The sequence below is a fragment of the Haemorhous mexicanus genome, chromosome 1 (assembly GCF_027477595.1).
Source record: "Haemorhous mexicanus isolate bHaeMex1 chromosome 1, bHaeMex1.pri, whole genome shotgun sequence".
In the NCBI taxonomy this organism is placed as follows: Eukaryota; Metazoa; Chordata; class Aves; order Passeriformes; family Fringillidae; genus Haemorhous; species Haemorhous mexicanus.
The window spans coordinates 127,300,904-127,323,139 of NC_082341.1; the positions used below are offsets into that span (position 1 = coordinate 127,300,904).

General features: G+C 35.7%; 1 protein-coding gene across 2 annotated transcripts in view; it reads left to right on the forward strand.

The window, feature by feature from the left end:
- Positions 1-22,236, forward strand: part of HNF4G (hepatocyte nuclear factor 4 gamma) — a 62,441-nt gene that overhangs the window by 13,387 nt on the left and 26,818 nt on the right. The window contains exon 1 of one of the 2 annotated variants that reach the window (XM_059862560.1): positions 11,716-11,819. The exons of the other annotated variant lie outside the window; for it this stretch is intronic. The gene's annotated coding sequence lies outside the window, so the exon portion shown is untranslated. Of the gene's footprint in view, positions 1-11,715; positions 11,820-22,236 lie in introns of those variants that run through there. 2 annotated transcript variants of the gene reach the window in all.

Sequence of the window (22,236 nt, forward strand, 5' to 3'; positions counted from 1 at the left end):
ACCTTTGTGAATAGAATTATAAAGTCGGCTTGTTGCCATCATGCTGCCGTACTGAAAAAGATGTGCTGGTTGAAATTCAAAAAGCCTAGGGTGTTAAGCAGCTATCCCCTCCTCTCTCATATGGCTGTAAGAGAGAGAATTATTTTGCTTCTGATTAATAAGGAGTTAATTTTAGGAAAACTTCCTTTAACTGTTTTAAAAAGGCTCCTAGAGAAAGCAGCCTTCTCTAGCCTTGGTGGCACACACGGGAATTCGCTGCACCCTAGGAATGTGTAGCTTTGTAGTGAGAGGAACAAGCCAGGGCTAAGCCCTAAGTGGGACAGTGTTTCCAACTTTTTTATGTTCTTGATTTTAGTACCTGAAAAAAAAAAAATCCATTTCAGTCAAATCTTATTGACTATGAGCATGCAAGGACTGTAACATATTTGTCAGGTTTTGCCAATTTGCTGAGGTTTTCTGCAGAAATGTGGACTCTCATATTTGTTTGTTTGCTTTTCAATTTCTGTTACTGCTACTAGATTTTCATGGAGTATTGCTTGCAGCTATTCTGGATAATTATTTTCACTCTACCAAAATTATCAGTCTGGCACAAAATAGCCACTTTCTCATCCAAGCACTTTCAGCTACCAATTGCTTCACCAGTGAGGAATGCTTGTGTAATGTGACTGCATTGAGCTCTTACTTCTCCAGCATAAGCAAATGGTGACAATTTACACTGTAGTTTCACTCTTCTGTTTTGCTGCTTGATAGTCTTATGCTGTTAGTTGCCTTAATCGAGAGGTATTTATAGAGCAATACAAAAATACATCATGGGACAGTTCAAAAGCCAGTAATTTAATTTGCTGACTTCTAACTTACCCTATCTATATCTGAAGTTCAGAGCAGACCCCAAACTGATCTGCACCCTTGCTTTGTTTTTTCATATATTACTGTGATGCATCTTGGCCTCACAAGGCCGATACCATAGTTAAAAGGTAGCCTTTGCTCTAGGATCTTTTACACTTGCTAAGGTATGATCACACAAGTTAATATTTCTACTGCAGACTTAACTTACATAGCCCTCACTGTTCTTTATTTGCCAAAATAAATTGGCTTCATTTTCCCCATGTGGAATTTTCTGTCAAAGTCATGTTATATTTTGAAAAAAAAATTACTCCATTCTCCTTTATTTTGTCAGGGTGACAGTTTGCAAAGGAGGAGAAACTTTTAACTTTTTAGATGTATTTTAATTTGTTGTTGTTTTTGCAACATTCCACACTTTTTTTTTTTTTGTGTGTGTGTCTGTGTGTGTGTGTGTGTGTGTGTGTGTGTGTGTGTGTGTGTAAAACTAATTTGCTTTGAAACCTTTGAAAGTGCTAGTGCCTCTGTGTTGGGAAACTTAACAGCTGGATGTTTGGAGGTGTATAAGACGAGGGTAATACATGCACTTGACAAATAATACGCTATATTTGAGACCTACAATATCTGATATCTCTATAATAGATAGGCCAAATATTGAAATAATGTAAAATGAGATTTTTTAAATGATGATGACATTTTACCAATTTTGTTCCCCCCCCACTTTTTGCTGCCACCTGCTGAAGTGGGTTTTTGTTTCATGTTTATACCTGACCAAATGGAACTTGGCTGTAAGGGACTCCTTTGAGTCCTCTGGGGACTCTGGTTATTTGTTAAACAACTAACTTGGACTGCCAAGTTTCTTCCTTAAAACAATGGAGTTAATTAGTCACCAAAGTTAGAGCAAGAGGGTGATGAGACATACTTGATATGAGTGAGAAGAAGGACTGTCCTACAAGACGGAGAAGTTGACTAGAGTAATACTTTCACTAATTTAATATTCTCATTCTTATACAATACAAACACCATAGTTACAAATAGCTCTAGTACTTTCTCTAAGTCTTCTTGCCTTCCTGGTCATTTGAACTGTTAAATGGCTGAGAGAAAACTCAGATGAGCACAAAGGATTTCTAGGTGTTGCTGTTACAGCAAATAATTTCTATTTACAGTAATCATAGTTAGCAAAGTTAGTAATTTATTTGAATGATAAAATCTCAGCTGTTTGTATTTCATCTGGAAATAATTTAAAATCAAGAAGTGTATTTTAGCCAAATTAGCAATTAGCATTGACTCTCAAATATGCCTGGAAGAAGGTCTTGTTTTCATTAACCCTTTCTCATTTAGCAGCAAAAGAAGTGATAGCATGTTCTTGGGTTTACTTAATGAAGCAAAGGAGAACACTGCTCGGTTCAGGTTGCGCTGAGGAGGCTGAAAGTAACTGCCATGGTAGTTTCAAAGACAGCAGGTAGGATCATTGAGAGGTACCGGTAAAGAACCATGACAGTGCTGGTAAACCTACTCTTAATTTAATCACAAATAGCAGGTAATAAGTTAGACCAGAATGGTATTTTCAACTGCGTATCAACTATTTTTTATGAAGTATCTTCTGTTGTGTGTCATAGTTAAAGCTTTTGAAAGTAGAATGTTCCTCCTTGGTTCAGTGGCAAGCTTATCCAATATCTTAACTTAATTTTCTATGTATATGTATACATATGCATAGATACATGTATATACATATATTTTATGGGGTGAATATATGTATTATATTAAATATTTCATAAGGATTGTCACACTTTAGTAGAATTGAAAATGTGATGGTCATTGTTCAATAGTGAAGGAAAATGCAGCCCTTGTCCACAAACACTTGATGAATGTCTTCGACTAAGCTGAGAAATTAACTTGTTTTCTACAGTTAGCTGGTCTTTATTCTTATCAAAACTGTGGGGCTTTCCAATGTCAGGACACTTGATGGGTGGATACTTCTCAGAAAAATAGAGGACTTATCAATGTTTGCTTAGGATCTATTGCATTCTCAGCCATAAAAGTAGCTATGCTGTCTATAGTACTCATAAATTTTCACCTAGTCAAGGCTACTGTCACTTTCGTCATACAAGGTTGTGTTTTAAAAAATGAGCATAAATGTTTTTCATTTGAAATGAGTATAAAGTAATCACAATCTCAAAACACCTAACTTCTTCACTGCTGTTTTTGAAAAGTGATACCATAATTCAGTGTGCAAAATCATCTGATTGCTTATTAGCCCTGCCACTAAAATCTCTTTTACCCTTACAAGGTAAGTATATTCTCAGGCACATTCTCACCAGAGGGCACTGTTACACGCATTCTTACAGATAATTTTCTGCTGGTGAAAATAATGTCTGGTCTTGCAAAAAATGGCATGTTGATGTTAGATTTGGTTGCACGTTTTTCATAGCTCTTGCTAATAACGTAGTTTGAACTGGTTTAGTCTCTTTATCTAGTTAAACTACATTTTCCTATTGAGAAGTGTCTGCTGCTTCTAAAGATAAATTTTTTGAAGAGGGTCCATCTTTATGTGTGTGAATTAACCATATTGTTTCAAATTCAATGCATTTTATAAAAACTGAATCTTTAGATTTACACTGAAACAGTAGCAGAAGGGCAAAGACATTTGTCTTGTTCCTATGGATTTTTTGTTAAAGAGGGTGGGAAGGTAATATCAAGTGAAACGAGTCATTCAGCTTTAGATAATTGTTATATTTGGTCTTTATAAATAAAAAGCATATGATCAGACAATATGATTACACACTGCATTTATGCAGTTACACAAATTTTTATTTCTACTAGGTGAGTGAAGATGAGAAAACTAAACAATGGTAAAGTTTATGCTTCAGGCTATATGGCTATATTTTGTTGTGGAAATTGTCTAGTTTTGCCAGATTTCTTAGGAAAAATCTTCTTTTCTTCCTGATTATGTTTCACCTTAATTTTTATTTATATTTTGAATAGGAAAAGATGTTTCAAGTTCTCTAGGATCTGTTTGGGCTTTTGCATGTATATTTTTACTTTACTTTGCTTTAGTATTTTCCAAACCACACCAAAACACCAAAATTAAATAATATACACCATTTAAAAAGAAATCTTCCATAGCAAATGAATGGTGACATTCCTTATTGATCAGCTACATTTCTACTGAATGTGTTCCAGCATCTGTTGCTTGTGAGCTTCCATGGCTGTTTGATCATAGAGCAGATATTTTTTATTTTAAGTGAGTCCATTATCACTGGTCTGTCTGGCAGTGGCTGCAGCGAGTGAGCTGCCATTGAGAGCCCAAGGTGGCTGGGGGTCCTTCGCCGTGACGAGCAGTGAGGTGATTTCCTGTAGTGGCAGAGCAGCCCTCTGAAGGGCAGCAGGACTTAGGGAACCAGGATTTTTCTTGCTCTATTTTAAAGGGTTTTGGTTTCAGCTGTTCAATATTTCCCTGTTAAGTTCTTGCACATAGTACTGGTGAAGTTAGCTTTTCTTTCACGTTGTTCACAAGTAGGAAGGTATTTGAAGATATTATTATTTCAGCTATCTTTTTACAGTTTGTATTTACTAATCTGTCTCACTAGTCTATGTCTGTCACCCTATCAAAGGACCATGTAAAATGATAAAAACTATGACATTTTAAAAATTATTTTTTTATTTATTTCTAATGAGGGTGGCAGATGAAATCTGTAGAACTGCAGTCTGAGCTCAGTGAAAAAGAAAATCTGATAAAAATAATCTTCTCAACAAGAGTGCACACTGCATACGAATCACTGGGTGCAAGGATAGAGATGTGTTATTGACATAGGTGTGCCTCAGTGAACGTCCTCGTGGTATGTGCTCCATGTGTCCCGGTCTCTGATCACCTTTCCTTGGGAGAGCAAGCAAATACCATAGGTCTTCTCCTGCCAACAGGGTTAATGAGAGGGAAGCAAGGCTGCCGATGCCCTTCCAGACCTCATCCCAATGCAATGTGTAGTAAAGCTGGGGTATGTCAGGCTCAGGACATTTCAGTGCTTTCTGGTTATGGTTTTAGACATTGTCACAGCATAGTTAATGTTCCAAGAAGCCTTTGGCAAATTTCCACAAAAAAGCATGCAAGGAAACAAAGCTACCATGAGTTAAGATGGAAGATTTTTCCTGGATTAATGATTGTTTAATAGAAAACAAAGGGCAGGGCTAGGATTAGGCTTAAAGTTAGCAGTTGTACTGAAAGGAAATTGCTATTGAAGTTATACATAGATTTGTCTGGACAGACAGATATTCTTATGACTTCTGTTGTTTGATATATCCATGAGGACTTACTGAAAGGAATTGATCAACAAGGTTGCAAAGTCATTATTGCAGACCCATTGCTGCAGAGTACATCTAATATGTATCCACTTCTGAGGTATTGGTAAACCACTTGAAAAGTTGAAAGAGAGGTTGCAAAGATATGCCTCACCTAAGTGTTAGTCAAGATGGCAGCCATCAGAGTGATACTGCATAGAATTTTTTAACTATTTCAATTCTTTGGAATTGAACAGATGCTTTAGCTCTTTTCTCCACAAACAGTGCACTGGAAATCCTTGTAAAACAGACATGTTAAAACAGCCAAATAACACTGCATTTGGGGACCTCTAAGCATGTCTTTTCCTTTTCATTAAGTGTTTTGTAATTTCTTCTGGTTTTTCTGCAAGCCCCTTTGATTATACTTAGGCCAGACTTGATGCATCGTTCTTGAATTGCTGTATCAGTGAGGTTTGCTAAAATAAGTCACACATGAATTGTAGGCCATTATCTATCATAAACTCATCTAGAATTTCATGGCAAAGTAAGTGCTATGTATAATGTGTTTTCTCAGTTTTTACTGACTGTGTTGCTTTAGTATATCAGAATATGGCTGATAGTAAAGTCATACAGAGTTTAGATATATGGAAAGCAGTTTTGGGGGGAAGAATGGTTTTAATTAATACCTGGTAATATTTAGAATTATTCCAGTTTATTCAGTTACTTTAGAGATTTTTTAATTATAATTTATAATGCATTTTCCTTGCAAATACAAACTCAATCATCATACCTATCTAGAGAACACTTAGGACTAGGGTCAGATTTTTATGCATCAAAAGTTGCAATTAGATGTCCATTAAAATACATTCTGTGTATTTTATGTGGTATGTGTAAACTGATCATCTTGTCTGTCAGCAAAAAGGAAGAGTGATAAAAACCTTTAGAAATAGTTGTGGTTGCTAGTTCTCTTTCCTTTTGAGAATGGTGGTACAATGCATATTGTTGCTCTGTGTGTGAGTGTAGGAGGAAATTTTGGTTTGGAGAAGTTGCTGCACTAGATACCTGCTCTTATTCAGCCTCTTCTGAATGTCAGCAATGCTGTTCTTCCTTCTCTTTTTTATTCTTTCAGTTGAGGATATTTTTCAGCTTGCTGCTTCCCAGCCATTATCAAGAACCATGAGTTCTCTAACTGCATATCTTAAGGTGCCTGAATACTTTTGAAAAGTCTCCACAGCTCCTTTTTGTGGGGATATTTGATCTTCTGCTAATTTATGTTTTGTTGATACTTCTTATTTCAGTTTGTCCACTGATATTTTGTTAAGAAGACAATTTGTAAGCAGTCCTGTGTGTACCACCTTCCACAGTCTTTGTGTTCCACCTTTAGTGTTTAGAAATGAAGGGGGGAAGAATGTTCTCTGTGAAAGGAACATTGGCAGAGTGGTATGTCTCAGTATTTCTTCTCATTTCTGTTTGTTTCATCTCATCTCATCTCAGTTAATTTTCTGAAGACTAGATAGTTCTTTGCTCAATGTTTTCTATACCCTGTCTTCTAATAATTAAAAGACTGTTTCCACTAAAATTATTGGGATATTTTTGTGGCATAAAACAATTGCAGTTTCCTTTTTATGGCCTAAAAAGCCAGAAAATATTATTTTCTTGGTCTGACTAAAATTTGATTATCTTTTATCAGACTTGCATTCCAGCTGTCATCTGAAGATTGTCCTCAGACTTATGTGAGCTACTATTTCTAGACTTATGTTTATTTCTGGGTTCAAATTTGTCTCTTCTAATTCTGCTTTTTACTATGAGTACTGGATAGCTTTCTTCATCAGCTTGTTTGAAAAAATTGTCCTAAATGATAGATATTTTTTTAAGACTAGAGGAGTTGTGTCCTTTGTCCCTTAGTATTGCCTGGGAGATGGTGCATGTTGCTATTGTTTGAGATGTAGTGCTCTTTTGTAATAATTTGCACATTTTGTGTGTGGATTTGGTTCCTGAATGGTATACTTTATGACTACATTCAGTTAAATATTGCAAGTTTCTTGTGTGATCATATTTGTTTAGCTTGATGTAGATATGTTGGAAAATCAAGAAAAGTGGCTTGATTTTCCAACTTACTAACATTTTTCATAGAATTAGTACCATTTTCTTTCACGTATTTCTAATGAACAATGGTTTCAGCAATGAACTTGTCAGAGTGAGAGGTAAAAGTCTGTGTTCATTAACTCAGGAAAATAAAAGCTTAATAAGACTGTAAAGAGTAAGGAATAAGAGGATTGACATGAAAGGTTAGCAGAATGAAAAATTTCAGGGACTTGAGTGACATGTAAGGTGAGTCATGATTAATCTCATACAGAGATTGTAAAAAAGCTTTTTAATCATTCTGCTCCTCACTGGTCACGAGTTCCCAAAAAGAAAAAAGGTTAATCTTGTTGGCTGGTGGGGCAGGTGGAAGGCACTGTGCTGTAGCTCTGGACCTAAAATGCTATTAAGTAGAGAAGAGGCAGTGAATTGGAAGAAATGGATGTAAATGAGAACCTGGTTTTGGTGTTGCATCTAACTATTGTTAGAGATTGAAAATTTCTAATTTGCTAAAGCTTTAAAGAACCTTTTTTAAGTTTAATTAACAATTTTTCATAATTCAATTAACTGACATTTTCTTCATTTTGGCAACTACCTTGATCCATTGTTTTTAATTTTTCACTGTCATCGTTTTGTAGATGCTTTTTCAGAAGGTGTATATATTAATCAAAATTTTGACTTAGTCTAGTAGTTACCATTCTTGTCAAGTCTTTTTGTTGATGTTTCTGTAGTGACTAAAGAATTATTATGGTGAATGTTTACAAAGTTCTGGAAGTTTTCTTCTTAGAAATTCCACTTTTAAACCTGCTATAAAATGCATATGTTGCAACTTCTAACTTATCAGCACATTTCCTTAAAGATAATGGGATTGCATTGAAACAGGACTCTATCTAAATATGTGCATATTTAGATATGCGCATTTGCATAACCTTTTAACTCCCTATATACACAAAAGCATTCTCTCTCTCTCTCACTATATATATATATATATATATGTGTATGTATGTATGTATATATATATATGTATTTGTTGAAAATTAAACTTTAATATAAATTTGTAGAAATTAATTTTTCTTTATATTTTGGTAATTTACAGTACCCAGATAAATTGGTATTGATTTTCATTCTGGAAACTAAAATTGTAACTATTAATGGGACTATATTTGCTTGTCCAAGACCTCAGTGCCAGGTTTTGCTATTAAGATTAGGTAAAGTACATGTTGGCTACATTTTAACTATGAGTTTCTTAGAATAGTTTAAACATGTAGGCAAACAAGCCACAGTATATATAGGGAGTGTAGGGTTTTTTAAAATGTCATCTATGTAAGTTCAGCTACAAATAACTTTTTTGTTACCGGTTGTCTTGTTGCTATTATTTATGTTATGAAAATTCTATTGAAATATATTAAATGCTTTCATATTTTTTGTGGCTGGATAATTCAGACCACATTATAGACACTGCTTTGTGATTTATTTTTAGCTTCTTTATTCAGAAATGTCTTCTAAATTTAGGGAGGCATAAAGTTGACAAAAAGCTATGTTTGTTTTTCCAACCCTCTTCCAACTGCCTGACTTTGTCAAGAGTGTAAAATTATGTAGCAGAGAGTAAAAATATGGATTAAGGAAGATTCAATCATCCTGAAAGAGGCACTGCTTTGTTTTGTGTTTTGGTTTACTCCCATTATTTTTTCTTCTTTTTTTTTTTTTTTTTTTCATTTTCTCCTCTATGTATCCATGTTTTGTTTCCCCCTGCTTTTAAGCAAAATTATGTGATTTATCATAGTACTTTACTTTGGATCCTAGCTCACTGAAATAATTCAACACATAGCTCTTTTTTATTGTGCTTTTATTTCGGCAAGCTGAGTTTTTGCACAATGGGATACTGTTTGGACACCTGGAAATTCAAATGAAAAAGAAGAACTTTTACCCAAGTAGTTTTTGATCAACTTTTCTAAATAGAGCATGCTATTTTTAGAATTTTGGCAATCTATAAAAATTTTCCATATATATTGGATGCACTTGCTTGTGCAAACACAACCTGTTGTATGTTTTGCTTACAATATTAATGCAGCATATCACATGTTATCTGGGTCTCATCACTTATGTGTTCTTAGTTGCAACTTTATGGTTAGGCTTCCACACTTGTGCATCTCATTCCAGTTTAAAAGATGACAGATATCCAGAGCTCAGTGTAGAGAAACAAACCCCTGCTGAAATCTGCAGTAAAACCAATCTGTTTAATAAAAGACTAGCCAAAAGAGTGAATATCTCTAGAAAAGTCTAAAGATGGAGAGACCATGAGAAGAACAAGCAATGCAACAGATTTTAGATTGACATGGAAAGAGTTGTAGAACTAATCATTAACCATTAATCACGATACGCTATCGTTAGTAGAACTTTAATTTGACTTATTATTAAGTATTTTGGGGAGAGAGAAGTCTGATTTGCCATCAGATTCACAAACATGGAGTTAGATTTTAAATACCTTTCTTACCACTAAGCATATGTCTACAGTCTAATAACAACAGCCACCAAATGCCATTTGATGTTTCCAGCCAATTTAGACAGTATACTCAAAGGCTAAGATATCTATTCACATGTTTTAGCACAGCCTCAGTGCACCCATGCAAACTTTTCATTGTATCTAACTCACAGGCAAGTAGATTTGGATGAATTTGCAAAGCTTTCTTTTTTCTCTTAAAACTTATTTTTCTTTATGTGAGGGTTTTTTTTGTTGTTGTTGTTGTTGTTGTTTTTTACACAGTTCATGTGAAGCAGGCTTTAAAATATTGGGTATAAATCTGAGAGTAATAATAACCATGGATCTGAAGCAGAGGAGAATTAGTAGCAGCTCCAGGTATCAGTGGGTGCAAAGGTCTCTGTCATTAAGGACCACACTAAATAAACATGCTGGAATATGATTGCTTTATTGCTCTTTGCTCATTTTATGTCATTTTATTGCCCTACTAATGACTATAGAATTAGGTGTGTAAGGGAGGTCTAAAAATGTAGAACTAAAAGAGGTACATAGACGAGTGTGTGCTTCCTGTAGAGATTCCAACTACTCATCATGGCTGATGAAGAATTTACCTTGCATAGATGAGTGAGGGTAGGGAGAGAGGCGGAGAGGTACCTCAACTACGGATCCATTTCTAGGCTTCATCCTCACTTTAGTACCCCTGATGATTTCTATGTGACTTTTTAGTGATCCCAGTGGGAGAGGCTGTGTCATTTCAAGCAGTGGGTTTTTTTCCTCCACTACTAGCCAAATGGTATATTCCTGATCCAGGGGCTATATGTGAAAATATGCAGATAAGGATTAATTTTATAGAAGTTTAACTGTTGAATAAAATAGTCTAATTGATGATAATGCCTAAATCAGTCTGGTATGCTGGTGTAACGGTATCACTTCTGAGGACAGAAAGTACTGATGGGCTAATAATTTTACTGCTTTCTATTTTGCATGCACTGCAGTTTACAAAATCAATGAAGAATGTAGTTCCTCAGCAGAGTTACAATTTAGACTGTAAGAATCTCTGTGGTTGACTAAAGTCCTGTTCTATCTAAATAAGGGGAGTTAGTTTTATCCCTGGTGTTTAGAAGTGATTTTCTGTGTTGTCACTTTTTTCCAAGGGAAAGTAGGATGTATTACCCATAAGTTTTCAAGTAATGTAAAAGGCAAAAGAATGCTGCTGAAGCAGGCCAATATTTTTGAAATATGAAAAGCTAAAAATGACATGCTTTTATTTGGATCTTGAGAACATGAAGTTATATTTGGGGTGAAGAAAGCAAATTGTCTTTCAAAACTTTATGAGTGACCAGTGCATATTTTGTTTGGATTTAAGAGTTGCTCATAAATGCATGTACATAAGAATGTATAGAATTAATAGGCAATATTGAAAAAGATACATATAAAGCAATAAATTCGTACTGGCTGCCTAGCTAAATTTAGCATTTAAAAATGCAGCTAACCCCACCCAAGAAAAGTCAGCAAGTCTGCAAGAGTTGTAAAGTAGTTCTCAAGGTTGCTACAAAATGTCCCTTTGTTTCTTTCATGCCTTCATCCTTATTGAAACACTGTGCACATAGTCAAATTAAAATTGTTTTTCTTTCAGGCTTTTCTACTACAAATCCTGTTTTACTATGTAGTTTACCCAGTTTACCTAAACATTAGTCATCCAAAGAGCAGGGGATCTTTTATTCATATATTTCTATGTCAACAGGACTGCAGTCTTAAAAACCATTTTGTCTTCTATTCCCTATATGTAATCCTTCCAGATAGTATTTCAAGACATTGTATAAATTCTATGCTTTTTTACTCTACAAGTGGAAGAAATCTGGCGTCAATGTTGTCTGATGACTTAAGCATTTTCTTTAATCTTCAGAAATGCCTTTATACCTTGAATGAAAGCACTGTGTTCTCAACCTTTATAATCCAAATAAGAATTTTATTTAAGAGCATAGTTGGTTTTCATTGCAGGTAGCTTAGCATTTATTTTACTCTTATTGGCTACAGGTATTACCTAGAAATGAGGATGGAAGCACAGCCTAGGAAATCAGCCTTTCCTCATCTGTGTATGAAGAACTGAAGTGTCTGTGCTGTGTAGTTTTCTTTTTTGAATGTAAGTAAAGTTTTGCTGCATGCTTCACTAACATCCTTGCTTGCTAGAGACTGTATCAAATTGGCTGACCTATTTCAACATGCCTCTCACTCAGAAACTGATGGCTGTTTAGAGATTAATCAATTGTAAAGTTCATGTGCTATAAAATTGGAGAAGCTGGTGGTAGGTTGGTGGAAGATATGCTCACCCCAAAAACTTTTGCTGAATGGTATCATTACTTTTGTCCACTCAAGGCTGTGTGTGCTCCTTCCTCATCAGGCAATTGTTCCCTCATCATATCTTATTAGTTTCTCCAGTTGAGATTTTTCCAGTATCCATTGGGGAAAAGTTGGAAGTCCTGTGGGCCACTTCTTTCTTTTTCTTAATTGGTATGCTTTAGTCAGCTAATTAAGGCCTTTACAACTCCAGCATCTATTGACCATGAAGCCCTTATACTTGAAAGCTGAAGATTTTTCTACTGATTTCATTAGACTTTGAATAATCAGAGATTCTTCAGTTTTGAGCCTTAAATATACATCACTTGAAAAAAAAGTATTCTTCCCCCTTTCCATTTTTTAAGTGAATTCTACCTTGAGTATTTTCCTCTGTCCCCCAGTGAGCTCCATGATTCTTGTTCCTGTCTACTCAGCAGCCACTTGTGTTTTGAATTCAGTCCCACTTCTTTCATCAGGATGATTTTTTTTGCCAATTTTTCATGTTTAATAACACTACTTTTGCTCAATTTGTGCAAACATCTTTTGGAGTTGTTGCAATTTGATTTTCTGTCAGGGATAGTTCCAAAGAAGAGAAAATGATGGGCAGAGGAAATGATGCTGGTGTATATCTTATTTGCAATTCTAATAAGAGCTTTGTGAATTTGAACACACTAGTAAAGAGCACTTCATTCAAGTGCATATTACTACAGAACTTGCTAAACATGCCTAAGAATAATGCTATTCCAATCTGGGCAAATTAGATGGATAACATCATTTACAGCAGTTGTTAATTATGCATCAGCTTAATCACAGCATAATTCTGTTAATTGCTTATCACAATGAGGTTAACTTTCTGTCATTGATATTTCTTTAATTTTTAATTAGAATAATACACTTGGTATTTTTCACCAGCCACTGCATCAAAAATAGTAATGATGCAAATGTTCAGCACAATAAGGCTAGAAGAGATCTCCTGAGTCACCAGTTTGGCTGACATCACCAACCCATGTAATACCTTTCATAAATTTCTCTCCACGTCTTAAACCAGTTAGGTTCCTCGCCTCTGCTGCCCAAATGGAGGAGTTTTGTTGCAATGCTGTAACCCTGACATGTTTAGAAGCTTTCCACTTGCCAGCTTCAAATTTATATCTTTGTTCTTATGCCAGAATTGTTTTATTGTCTAAATAAGTTTTTCCCCTATGCAGCTTACGGTGCATGATTTATTTGTAGAATAAACTCCCTCTCACTTTTCACTTTCCTGAGATGAGTAAACCAGCTACTTTTAGTCTTCTTCAGTAAGAGCTACATTCTCTTGCCCCGAACATAGCTGGCAATCCATTAGTGCTCCTTAATCCCAGCTGTAATGGCAGCTTTTAACTCTGCTGCTCACATAGATGGAAGCAGAAATGCCATTCATTGTCAGATGAATGACAGATAGCAGGAGGTGTAGATGAGTTCTTCAGGCTGTAGGAAATGAGTCCAGAAGTGATTGGCTGGCTTCTTATTCTGGCTAAATTAACAGATATGACAGTGTCTTAATTAGAACTGTTTGAGAGAGATAAGTCAACTGTTTCAAACCAAGTCCATCATAGTAATTTGATTTATGTATAAACCTGAAAAATAGGGAGTGCTATTAATGCTTGTAATTTAGCCTGGGCAGGCTAGAAAGCCCTTGTGATTCTTAGGGAATAAAAATTTCATTGAGAATTGTGATTCTGAGAAACAACTGGAGAACAGTCCTTTACTGGGGAGACAGTTAGAGGACTAGCTAGGAAAAAACTGTGTTGTGAAGAACCAAAGAGTCTTGGTAGACAGTAAGCAGAGCATGATTCAGCACTGAACCCTGGGAGAGGAGGGCCAACAGCATCCTGGGCTGTATTAGCAGGGCTCAGGGAAATGATTATTTCTATTTAATTTAGATGTCAGATGACATCTAAACAGGTACATCATTCCCACTCACCCCCTTTTTTCTGTGAGGAAATAAATGAATTAACTGAAGAAAGTTCTGTGGCAGACCACCGAGATGGTAAGGGGGCTGACACACCTGACCAGCTGAGGAGAAACTAATGGACCAGAATTGTTTCAGCCTAGAGATGTCTTTGTTGGAAAAACCCTCACAGCAGCCTCTAGTACCTCAAGGCTGTTTGTGAAAAGATGGACTTTCATGGTTGTGCAGGTAAGAGGGCTGTTATGGCTAAGAGGACTTGAAGTTTACGGATATAAGTTGAAATCAAAGTGTTTCACACTGAATGTAAGGAGAAAAATTCCCATTGTGGGAACTAGGGGACACCAAGTCCAATAGGAAAACAGAATGCCCAGAAAGGTTAGGAAGTTTCCATTCTTCAAAGTATTTTTGGGTATGAGTATTTTAAGCCCTTAGCAACATGGTGTGACCTGCATTAAGAAGAAAGTTGAACCTAATGATCTCCTGAGAACCTTGAAGTAAAGGACTAAGAATGTATTGAAGATTCATAGTAGTGTTTGATACAGGTCCTCCTTTTGGACTCGTAAAACTTGCTAATGAATTTTATACAAATACCCAGTCATTTAGTTCTCTCCTGTTTCTCTTCTCACTTGACTGGGTTTTATATTTATATCCCTTTCATAAAATAACTCTTGAAGTAATATTTTCTTTTAAATTTTATTTTTATTTCTATTTTTCCTTTTCTTTCTGTTTCTCATTTTCTTTTTCTTCATTCACTTCAAAACAATATAATACAGCAATCTCCTACAATATTACTTTTGTCATTTTAATTCACTTTCATCTTGGAAATTAGCAAAGAGCTCAGTATCCTGTTTCACCTTTGATTATTTGTTCTTCTCTCCTAAATTATGAAAAGTGTGACTTCACTTATGTAAAATCCAAATGTTTACAGAAAAGATTGTGTCTTCATTTTTTCTAGTATTTAGTATTTTAAGTATTCAATGATTCTGAACGCTTTGGGTTCCTAAAGTGACTACTTCTGCCACACTTCTTAGGAATGGTTGGTTTTCAGATATTTTTAACTGTTCCTGTCAAGATTACAGTAGACAACAGCACTGTAGTTTTGTTTCTTTTTCCCCTCCAGGAACACTATGTAGATCAAATGAGACAAGTCAGTCTTCAGCTGGAAAATATTCTGATGTTTCCTATCCCTAAGATTTATGTGTAAAAAGAAAAGTAAGTGTAACAGAGCCCAGGCAAACCCAAGTTTTAGCAAGGAGCGTCGTCTTTATTAGAACAAGCAGGACTTCCACTTCAAACAGTCAACACTGCTATTCTTTTTGGTTTGGCTGTTATGTTGTTGGTAGATTTAGCAGTCAGACACTACAACTGCTAGACTCTGACTGTACACCTTACATCACCTTGAAAAGAAAATCATGCTAGTGATATTTTTCCACTCACCTAGAGATTCTGCAAGTTTTCAAATAGCTTTTTTTTGGTATGTGTAATCTACTTTAACATAAATAGGATACACCCAGTAGTGACATTTCCATCACCTAAGTGAAATCATCTTTGTTTCCTTGCATGCAACTGCTACTGATTCAGCTTCCCAGATTCCTAAACAAATAGTTCTTTTTGATTAGGAGTCTTTTCTACTGCTCCTTATTTGAAGTTGAAGGACTACATTTTCACAGGAAGTTACTTCTGCCGTTCTTGTAAATCAAGAATATTTAAACAGTAATCTATTTTAAATGCTAATTCATTAACAGAACTCACTTAGCAAAAGTGGACTGTCACCTTAGATATTTTCTCACGTGTCCAGTTAAAGCAATGTTATCTAGAAGATTAATAAATTTTAGGTGTTGTCAGGGCCTATAATCAGTTGCAAGTACAGCTCACAGCTGCTTTTTCTTCTTAATCAGACAAAAAGATGTGTATCTTTATTGCATTGTTTTAAAGAAAACACCAAAACTTTGGAGTGCAGCAACTTTTATGTGTCTTTAGAGAAAAATTTAACAAATCTGTTGTGATTTCTCATTTTTATCAAAATAGAATGTAGCTTTGAGAAGGCAGCTTAACTTCAAGCTGTTCCTTTGACTATGTATGTGCGTCATGGTCCTGGCCCCAGGAGATGCATCTGAACAGTGTCCCAGCAAGGTGGGGAAGTCACCCATATCTTCTGCATACCTTGTATTTCTGGTTGTCAGGCCAGAGGAGGTATCAGCACGGAAAGGAACCTGTGTGCTCAGTGCACCTTCTAAAGAAAATTACAGTCCTGTCCTTTGGTCATGGGGATTTTAGCTGCTCATTCACAAACCAGGGATGCAGGCAAGACCATACAGGACAACTGTCCCCCTTTTAGAGGTAGTAACTTAATATTTTCTTTGTTGCTTTCTGAGGAATGTTCTTCATCTAGATTATTTTTAGTTTGGTTTTTAAGTCTAATTCTGTTAATCCTCAATTGGTATAATGCATCATTTTATAGTTTCACACATTGCCATTTTCTTGTGAAGTTGGCTGACTCTGTTCTTGAAGCTTAAACCCCCTGAAATGTATTCAAGTTTGTGAAAATATTAATTATTGAAATAGGACACTAAAAATATTTTATTTTTTTTAAAGTTATAAAGGATGTTTTTCCTGGTATTCATAAGCTATAGCCGTTCTGCTATATGAAATATTACCAGTTTTGAGAACATGCTCCAGTTGAAAGTGTAGGAGGTGGGTCTCCATCCAGGCTCTCCACCTTCAGCTCTCTTCTCAGATTTTGGGGAGTCATTTGTGTAGATTCACCTCACCTAACTCTAGGTGTTGCAGTTGTTTGAGCGCTTTAATGAGTGGGAAGAAATGGAGGTGATCCTGTTCAACTTTATGTTAAAGATAAGTTTGGAATCTGTTTAGATGTGCCTGTTTCTGATCATTATATACAAAGAGAATTGAATGTTTCGTTTGTGTGCAGGCAACTCTATTGTAGACATGTGAGCTCAAGTGTCATAAACACTGTCTTCTGTTGTCCTTTGCCTCATTTCTCTGTTTATTAAAATGGGATTATAATTTGTCCCTCTCTCACAGATGGGGAAATAATGTTATTGATTTCATAGTTCTCAGGTAAAATGGTGGAGCCTTCCTACATGAATACATTAAAAACTAGGAATACAGCCATATGAATATTGTTCAGATCCAGAGAATCCACACAGACCCTACTGTTACCTTTACTATTGGAGGTAAACTTGATCATGTAACCTACATCATTGAAGCTACACATAATTTTTCATATTTTATCTTGATGAATTGCATGGTGTTTTTATGCATAACTGCACTTATGACCATTTCTCAAAGTTTCCTCTTACCTCCTCCCAAGATAGGGACCAATTAAAACCTTGCTAGACTTCTCTCATATCTTCCATGCCAGTGAATTTATTCCTGCTCAGCTCAATCAGTGTTCTGGCTTCATTAGTTAGAAGAGATGCGGCCCAACTTATTTTCTAATATATATCATCAGCTTTTAAAACAGACTTCTACTGATTTCAAACTTGTTAAAATCACTGTTTAAAATCTGTTGGGAGTAGATATATCTGTACTTCTGTGAAGTCACAGTATTTAATATTTTGTTCCTACCTAGGAACACACCTAACCTGTTAAAATTAAAGAGATAACCACTGGCCAAGGGAAGAATGTCTGTATGTGTACAGCAAAGCAAAGACTTGAGCTCCCTCTCCAGAGGATTCTGCTTTGTGCTCACTGGGATGTAGGGTATAGATGCCTCTGCCAGTAAAAATATCAGGTGTCCTTGAACTCCCTGATTCTTAAGAGAACTCTTTATTTGAATTTTCAAGGAGATACTGCTGTCAGTTCATGTCTGGTGAAAGCAAGAATTACTTTGTTCTCTTAAGAAATAGAATGTAATAATTTTAGGGAGAAGACTTCAGGAAAACCTTGTAGGAGGCTTTCAGTAACTGAAGGTGGCCTACAAGAAGGATGGAGAGAGATTTTTGTAAGGGCATGCAGTGATAGGACTAGGAGGAAAGGATAGAAACCAAAAGACAGTGGGTTTAAATTGGCTATTAGGAAGAAATTATGTGAGGATGGTGAGACACTGAAAGAGGTTGTCCAGAGAAGCTGTGAATGCCCCATCCCTGGAAGAGTTCAAGGTCAGGCTGGAGGGAGCTTTGACCAGCCTGGTCTAGTGGAAGGTGTCCCTGCCCATGGAAGAGGAGCTGGAACTATTTGATCTTTAAGGTCTTTTTCAACGGTAATCATTCTATGGTTTTATAAAAATCAGGGTATTGTACACACATGACTTCCTAGGCTGTGAGTTGTTCTAAAAACTTATTTAGTTGATGAATAAAATGGAGTTATTTTGATACTTTAAAGAGATGATCCAAAATATGGTCGAAACAGAGAACATGCCTTTATGCTTTCTTACTGCTCTTTTGTTCAGGTAGCATTTGAAGTTTTTGTTTGTTTGTCATAGTTTCACTCTAAACTGATTGTCTTTACTATTCTTTGAACTTCTTATTAACTCATTTTTGTAACAGTATCAATTAGAGAGCTTGTTAAGCTAAGCATAACCATTCTAGTGTCTTAGAAGAGTTAAACTGAGAATGTTGACACAATGTCCTTTCTGCAGGAATGTGATGAGTCAGCTTAGGCTCTAGTTAAAAATTTTAATTTTAGACAGAGTAACTGAAAATAATTTCACTTGTCTGACTATTCAGTTATTTAATTAGCCTTTTACATAGGACCAAAAGTTATACAGTTACTAGCATGGGCAGAAGTGTACTGAGTTTGTTTTGAAATGTTATGTAGAATATATAACTCATTCAGCAGAGGATAGAATATAGAAATTAGAATACTTGCAATGATTAATTGATCACAAAGAAAAGAAAAATTCCAGGCAAGCTAAAAAAAGAGAATACCAAACAAATCTTTCCTTGGTACTGGTTAACCTCTTTTTGAACTCTTTTATTGTGTATGACAAAGGCAAGGGTGTTTATCTGTGGAAAAAAAAATCTTATTATATGGTATTTCTAAGATAACTGTGAGTAAATTGTAAGTTAATTTTATCTAACTAGCTATATAAAATATTGTTTATGAGCAAGTTTGCATACAACCTGCCAAGAAGGCTTATTAAGAAAATACTAATCACCTGGGGATGACTGAACAGGAGTGCTTAGCCTTGCTTATCAGTAACATGATGGTTTGGTTTTATCTTGTGCCTGAACTCTTTCCTCTTTTCTTCTCATTTCACTCTGTTCTCCAGGACAACTCTCTGATTAATTTTTCTGTGTGTAGCAGAAAATAATAAGTTACCTGATTTAAGCAAATAATTAACAAGCGTATCCAGTCATTTAACTGTACTGCAGCAAATCTCACCACAAAATTCTACGCTACAAAAATCCTTTAAGCCCTCTAAATGGTTAACACTTCATGGCTATAGTGAGTTTTCAAGAATAAAATGAACTAAAGAATATTAAGTTAAAATAGAAATATTACATACTAAAGTCTACCTAGTAGTAATTCTCATATTTAACACTAAACCTAATCTGTTGCAATGTAAAAAGCAAAAGTATCCTGGTTTTTATCCTTCCTCCCCATAAATATGCACAATTTTCTAATAGTGCCTGCTAACCTCAGATAGGGTTAGCAAATCTACTGTTAGTCTGGACACAAAGCAAGCACAGAAATGGATTGAACCAGCAAAATACAAATTTGCTCTTAGTTCATGGAGAGAATCTAGACATGGACAATACACTGTGAAGAATTACTAAGAATCTGCATGTAGAAGGGAGAGCTTCCCCCTGTCAGATTAATTTTTGTATACTCAATGATAATTCAAGAGGCAAATCCAGCTGTCACAAAAACACTGACAATAAATTCCTGTGTGTACATACTTATATATAAACATATGTGTACATAAAACAAGATTTTAAATCTGCATAACATTTGATATCTGCATGGCTTGCAGTCTACTGTGGACATCCTCCTGGAATGGCTAGATAAAAGAACATAACTATTCTGTGTCCTCATTCTTTGCTGCCTGTCCCTTGTATCTGGCATACTGTGTTCTGACTGAATAGAAAATATTAGGATTTACTAGACTAGACGAGATTGGAATGGAATAGAATGCTTCAGTTGAGAGGGACTTGCAACAGCTATCTAGTCCAACTGCCTGACCAAACCATGGCTGATCAAATTAAAATCTTGATGAGCATTTTCCAAATGCCTCTTAGACACTGGTAGGCTTGGGGCACTGATCACCTCTCTAGGAAATCTTCCATGTTTGCCCACCCTCTGGTAAAAAAATTCTTCCCAATGTCCACTCTAAACCTCTCCTGACACAGCTTTGCACATTCTCATTCAGCCTATCTCTGAATATCAGGGAAAAGAGATCAACATCTCCATCCTCTTCCACTTCCTGTCTTCAGAAAGCTGTAGAGAGCAATGCGGGCATGCCTCGGCCTCCTTTTTGAATGACTGTCTTCAAGATTCCACTTCACCATTACTCACCCTTCTAAATCTTCCCATAGAAATGTGCTGCTTCAACTGGCACCATCATGGCCTTCACTCTTCCATCACCCTAACACAATACTCTCACTCAGTGCAGCTGTGCAGCTAGCTGTTGACATTTAGTGATGCCCCGTAATGCAATAGTCCATGTTTGACCTCTTGGCTATGAGATGGCTTTTCCTCAAATATTTCCTACTGGTGATACTATTTGCTGAAAGGCTGTCACAGATACGCTATGGGTTTCACTAAACTTTTGACAAAAAGTAACATGGGACATCTGCAAAATGAAGAAGATACTGTCATAATAATTTTGCTCTGTGGGGATTGTGAGTGAATGTAATGTAAGAATCATCCTCAAAACACCTTTCTATTAAAGAGAGAGCACAACTAAGGATTTGTAAACTGCAATGTGTCTTCTACTTTGTGAGATGCTACCAAGGTCACTCAGATGTATGTGTATATGTGTAAGTGATAAATAAAATCAGATAAATCAGATAGCTTTGTCTACCTTCACCTTAAAAGTGGATGTAACATCTTTTTGCATATGACACCATTATATTGCTGTTGCTATCCTAGCATCATATGCCGTCAGTGACACTGTGGTATATAAAGTGAATAAATAAATCATTTATCCTTTTAGAATAAGATGGAGAAAATTGTACTTGGAATAGAAAGAGGGGATCTGAAAGCAAGTTCTGTCCTCAGAAAGTGCAAATTATCCTTAAAATTATCCTGTAGCAACTATTCTTCAGGCTCAAAATATTTTAGAGCTTTCATATTCCTTTGATATTTCCCCTCAGCTACTGACAGGGCAAATACCAAAGTGGATGCAAGATTAAAATTGTAAATTACTCATCAAAGAATTTGGAGTACTAGATCTCTTACTCAGTTTTGAAACTCTAATGTATATTACTCATTGACATCTAAATAACTATTTTGGGCTTATTTCAAACTCTAAACAGTGCTGTAGGGTAGGTCCATAGTATTTGACAAGTCACATACGAGGCATGTTCTTTTTTTTATATATTTATTCACCTTCATGACCCTTGAAGTTGTAGCTTGTTGTTTGGAAAGACAAATAATGTTTTAAACCGAAAACATAAATATGATGACAATCAGACATCACAACAATTGTCTGGGTTACGCCAAAATGGAAAAAAAACCAACAAAAAACAAAACCCTTAACATAACTTATAAAAGAAAGCTATATATGCTGTATGTTATAGTGTAGTTCAACATAATGAATGACCAATTTAACTGAAAAAAGAGGCAAATTCAAAATGTGTAAGAATCTCCTTTCTGTAGAATTCTTGGGGTGGTCTGTGTCTAAAAATGTGAGTAATGAAAACAGGCTTAGCCTGGATTTCCCACAAAGATCTGTATTTAAGTTTCACCTGGCATGATTTGTTGCAGCTAATCGTGCCACCTTGCCTAATAAGTATGCCATGAAAACCTGTTATTAAGTTCTGGTACTGACTGTGATTTTCTAGTATTTTGTTTAACCATTTATTTTAGGACAAAGTTAAAAGTCTAAGTGCCATAAATTTACTTGTTGAAGGTGATACTTGGTGCTGGGTTTGAGTAGGATTTGAGATGATGCCTTTGGTCACCTTAGTGGAAGACTTCATGCTATATAGTTATTCTCATAATTCACAAATTGTTCTGAAAAGTCCTTTCACATTAAACAGCTGAAAGGCAACTTTGTCCTTGTTTGGCTCTGAAATTTTTGGGGGGTGGCAGAGAGAGAGGGGGGCATGACAATGTTGCAAACCTTGCTGTACTCTCTTAGAGT